The sequence below is a fragment of the Arachis ipaensis genome, chromosome B05, assembly GCF_000816755.2.
Source record: "Arachis ipaensis cultivar K30076 chromosome B05, Araip1.1, whole genome shotgun sequence".
NCBI lineage: Eukaryota > Viridiplantae > Streptophyta > Magnoliopsida > Fabales > Fabaceae > Arachis > Arachis ipaensis.
Genome location: NC_029789.2, coordinates 55841595 through 55847642, shown reverse-complemented (window position 1 = coordinate 55847642; position 6048 = coordinate 55841595).

The following is a 6048-nucleotide window of genomic DNA, read 5'->3' as shown; positions in this document are numbered from 1 at the left end:
CTCTTCCGAATGCAGGCAGGTCAGATTTGGACAGCATTTACAGTGCTTTCTCTGTCTCTGAATTAGACTTCTGCTCCAGCTCCTCAACTTCAGCCAGAAAATACCTGAAATTATCCAAAAATACAAAAACTCATAGTAGAATCCAAGAATATGATTTTAACACTAAAACCTATAAAAACTTAAAAAAACTAAATAAATACTACTAAAAACTATATGAAAATGATGTCAAAAAGCGTATAAAATATCCACTCATCAGCTAACTTGGAGACGGATCACCAACTTAAGGTGCTTCTTGGAGTGCTCAACAATGAAAACATGGGTGTTGCTTGCCAAAGGAGTTCAAGGTATAAGTGGTGGAACGTCCGATCAGGAGGATTCCAAGGAATAATAAGGTGCTTCAAAGGTGATTGGAGAGGTTGTCCATCCAAGAGCAAGAGCAAGAATCAACAAGAGGATGACTGGAAAACTAGAATTTGGGATCCCAGATGAGCTGTGAAGAGCAAACATGGGTGGCGAATCAAGGATGAGTGGAAGCATAAGCCACCATGACATAAGCTTCCCTTAAAAAGTCCAACTTAAGGACTTTAAACCAAACTGTTAGGTGGAAAACACCCCACCATGGTAATATCTTTCAACCTTTCTCTTCTTTTAACTTTTGCTTGTTGAATTTTGTCTCTTTGGTTAGTTTAGTTTGATTGAATTCCAGGCTTAATTTATTTGTATTTTGGTGTTTATTAGGTAATCTTAGTGGAATAATATGTTTTTGGGGTTTTAATATATTTGGGGCTTAAAAAAACTGTTTTGGAAGTCATGTTGGTGCCTTAGAGTCATTAAAAAGTTTGCAGTAACAGGGCAGTGTGCGTGTGCACACACCTGTGCCCACGCACACAATCCCCAGATTTTGACTTTTGTGCGTATGCACACATGCTCTTTTTGCGCTCTTTAAAGAAAAAAAGAAAAAGTCTTTTATGCGTGCACACAACTTTTTGCGTACACACACATAGTAACACCCTTCCTGCCAGAAGCGCTCGTGCACCCTGTGCGTTCGCATCCCCTTTGTTTTTCCCTTTTGTGCGCACGCACACGTCCTTTTACGTATGCACAGGTTGCGTTCTGGGCGTTAATCAGGAAGGGTGCCCTGTTGCGCCTTACCCACCCCCACCCAATCGTTTCTTCTTTGCTAATTCTCCACCCAACCCCACCCATCCCTTCTTCCGGCGACCACCACTGCCGTCGGTGCCATTCAGCCACCGCCACTACTCTTCTTCCTCTTTTTTCCTCTTCTTTCTTCTTCTTTCATCATCTTCTTCTTATTCTCTTTTTACTCTTCTTTATTTTGTTTATTTGCTTGTTTAATTTTTGTTTTCTTTATTTAACTTTAGTAATCTAGCTTATGTTTTGCTTAATTAGTTGTTGTTGAATTGCAAGTGTTCAATTTCTGATTTATGGGTTGTTGATGCTTAAATTTTTAGCTTGAAATTGTTGAATTTGTGCACCATACCATGTGTTTGACATAATGCCTGGATGAACTTTTTGTTTAATGCATGTGTTGTAGCTACCATATGTGTTAGACTATATCCTTGTTTGGCATTCTAATTAAGAATTGTGCACTTTTGAATGATTATGATGTTATTTTGGATTGGAATTTTTAATAATGTACTTGTTGTTGCTTTGAGTTGCTAACACCAAATTGATATGAAAATTGACATTTAATTTCTTGTTTGGTGAAATTTGAAACACGTGCATATTGAGTTTAGTGAATTGAATTGAATTTCTTATTCATCATGGTTTTCAAACCAATATAATCACATCACAAGGTCCTTGTTTCTTGTTAATGCTTTGCATTTGTTTGAGTTGACTTGACTTGATTCTTATCAAGACTTGTCACTTTTTGTAATAAGCACCTTATACATGTGATTATTTCATTATTCCTATGGATGAATAAGTAGCGCTAACTTTTATTTATCTTGTGCTTTCACTTGCACATCTTCAATGCCAATATTTCCTAAATTCAATTCACTCTTGTTATAATTGTCTAAGTTGCTTATCCTTAGTTGATGCTCATCCCTTGCTTGCATCTTACGTCATTTAATTGCGGAACTCATGCTTAAATTTTGACTGTGTGGATGCCTTTTTAACCGGCCGTTGTGTGTGTTCCAATCGCGAGCATAATTGGAATACACACATGGCTCATTTTTATCATGCCACACCACTATACAACCTTCCTCAATTAAATACTTATTTGTTTTCTATTGGCTCCAAGTATACATTGTAATTGCTTCATCCTTTACCATTTTGTGCTACTTGCCTTTTGATTCTTAATTATGCTCTATTCATTCTTTTTAAGGATGAGTCGTAAAGGCAAGGAGCTGGTAGAGGAGGAGGACGCCAAAGAGGGAGATGCCAAGAAGGCATTGAACTTGGCAAATTCTATGCAACCCGAGCCCCCGCATCTGCCTGCTGAAGTTGGAGGAACTTTAGAGCCATTCTCCCCGGATTGTGTTCGTGCATGGAGGATCGTGCAACGGTTAAGTGTGGGGGAAGATTCGCCATTTTTGGGGACGTAAATTTTCTCTTCCGAACACTTTGCACTTCATTTTTGTTTTTTTCTATTATGTTTCTTGTAGATATTTGTTAGTATTTTTAATTATTACAGCTTTACTTTAGTTGATATATATATATATATTGCATTTGCATTTTTGCATGGTATATATTTTATAGATAGAAGTTGTGATTGGATGATGTGAATAGCATAGTGCCTAGTTCAATTTTGTGCTAATTGTTCACGTTAGTTTTTAGATGTTGAAAATTAGGAATAGAACTAGGGAAATTTTAAAATTTGCATCCATCACTTCACAGATACATATAGGAAATAATTTTGGTGAAAAACAACAAAGATTTCCAAGAATTTTAATTTTAGGGCATTCTGTTGAATTGATTTGGAAAATTATTTTTTAAACTTGCTTGAATGATTTTTGTAGAATATAGAAGAGAGATAGAACAAAATACCTTGTGAGTTTTTGTTCTTATATTGTGTTGTTGCATATTTTAACCATTACTTTTTTCTCGTGTGCTATGCTCCTTCTATGATTGTGATCTTAGATTTGCTTGATTCCTTATTTTCGATGTTTTATGTTTTGAATGCATTTAGCATGATTGAGGTCATTTTTGAAGCTAAGCTTACTCACCCATATAGCCTAACCCTTACATCTACCTTTATAAGCCAATTTTGAGCTTTCTAATCCCCTTTATTCTAATTGTAACAACATCAAAACCTTAAGCGTAAAACCATGAATCACCTTGAATTTCATATTTGATTAGCTTAAGTTGAGGTGTGTATGTCATTTAAGTGTGGGGAAATTTTGGGAAGCATTGGTAGAAAAAAAATTTTATTTTGGATATTCATTGAAAATTTTGGAAAATGGGTGCACATTCATGTATCAATTTGCTTTAACCATATGCATTTGTCATAGTAAAAGAAAAAGAAATAGAAAAAAATGAATGAAATGGGAAAAAAATAGTAATAAAACGGGAACAAAAGTTATCCCAAAGAAAAAAAAAGAAGAAATAAAAAAATGAATAAGAAATGCATATGTGAATTTGGATGAAGAAGATGCATGAATGTGTATAAAAAGTGTGATTATGGGAAGTTAGGTTGCATATTTTAGTGATTTGGTTGATATAGGTTGAGTGAGAGACTTGAGCTAATCAAAGATCCAATTCCTTAGTCCACTTAGCCATATCTATCCCACCTTAATCCCAACCCCATTACAACCCGATGAAGTCCTCATGATAATTGCATTCATGCATCATATATTTGTTGATTGTTAGATGAAAAGCAAATCCTTGAAAGCATGATTAGAGGAGGATTGAGTGATTAAACCCTAAACACCAAGCGATGAGAGCGTATACACACCTAGTGAGGGTTCGATCACTCAATTCTATGTTTTCACACCTCTCTTATCATGTATTCTTGCAAGTTGATTCATTTTGATGAGTTGAATCAATTCTTTGGATTTTGATTGCATTGAATTACTTCTTTGCTAAGCCCTATATGTTCATATACTTGCTTGGAAATTTGATTATTTATTTTCACCAATTCCATAGAATACTATAGTATAGACAGATATAGATAGTATATAATATACTTGAATGCATATAGACAGTTGCATTCAATAAGTTGTCACCCTTTGATCATTCTCCTTGTTTGTGTTTAGCATGAGGACATGCTATTGTTTAAGTGTGGGGCAATTGATAAGTCCATATTTGACAATAAATTTTGGAATGATTTGAGTAGATTTCATCACATAAACCCGCATTTATTCACTTAAATAGCATACTTTTGTGTTTTTCTCTAAATATTGTCCAATTGTGAAAACATGCTATTTTGTGCTTATTTTAATCAATTTTATTCTACTTTCATGTCATTCGATGCCTTGATGTTTTTTATGAGTAATTTTAGGTGTAATGGGTAGGAATGCTTTGATAAAAGTGGAAGAGAAGCATGCAACTGGCAAAAAACATGAAGAAAACAAAGGAAAAAAAATTTTAGAGTGTGCCCACGCACACCTTCTGTGCCTACACACAAGGGTCAAAATCAGCACCTGTGCCCACGCACAGCTCTGTGCGTACGCACAGAAAAAAAATCAGCAAGTGTGCGTACGCACAGGTCTCAGCGCGTGACTTCATTAATGAAGCACGTGACCCACGATTTTGGGGGCCTCTTGGCCCAGTTTTGAGTGTGCTGAAGCTGATTTTAGATGCTATATGAAGGGGACTTCATTCTTTATCAAGGCATTAGGTTTTATTAGGACTTATATAGTTTTAAAACATAAATTAGGAGTAGGAGTAGTGTAGTTAGAATGCTCTCTTAGGGTTTATATAGTTTTCATTGTAGCATTTTATAGTTTCAAGTTTTCATCTTGGGTTGCTCAACTCTTTTGTAAGTACTCCTTAATTTCCTTTTAATTACATTCCCTTTACTTTTATTGTCTTATGGTTCAAGTTACTTGTTAATATTTGCAATTTTGGTTTCTTGAAATTTTGGTTGATGAATTTAGTGTTTTATGGTTTATATTTGCTTGATTGAATGTTTATTGTTGATATTATGAATAGTTGGTTATAGTTTTTATTTCCTTTGCAATTTCCTATGTTTTGGTTTTATGCCCACCAAGTGTTTGTGAAAATGCCACTTGGTAATTTTGAGTAGATTTTCACACCTTGGCTTGGAAAATGAGTTTCTAGGATACTAGAGTCATAATGTCTGACATTTAGTGGTAATTCTTGGGTAGTTAGTTGATTCTTGTTTCCATTAACGCTAGCTTTTTACTAAGAAATTAGCAAGTTAGCTAGGACTTATGGATTAAGGTCAATTATGCTTGCTTGACTTACTCCTCGATGTTAGGGATTGACGAAGCGAGATTGACTCATCATAGTTGCCATAGTTGTGGTTATGAAGATGATAGGATTCCTTAATTCTCATTCCCAAGTAAAGGCTCTTTTATTCATTTTAGCATTTTCACTGAGTTTGACCTTACTTCCTTTTTACTTGCATTAATTTCCTTTTTGATAATTTACTAGTTCTTTTATATCTTAGTTCTTTTAGTCTTTACTTCCTTGATTTCAAAACCCATTTTCCTTACAACTAAGAAAGTGACATCTCAATTGCATTCCTAGGGAGAACGACCCAAGGTTGAATTACTCTCAGTTAATTTGTATTTGAAAAATTAAACTTTGATGTTGGGAGTTAGTTGTTGATTTGGGCTATACTTCCAATGAAGAGATTCTATTTTGTAAAATTCTAGATCAATAATAATTCTGATCATCAAGCTTCAACAACAATCAGGGTGGAACCAATCAAAATAGGTTCAACAACAGATAGTTCCAACCCTCTCAGTAGCAGATGGAGACGCCTAAGCAAAGCCTCTCTGACTTAGCCACGATAGTTTCTAACCTCTCCAAGACCACTCATAGCTTTATACAAGAGACTCGGTTCTCAATTCGGAACTTGGAGATACAAGTCAGTCAGTTGAGCAGCAGGATAACTGA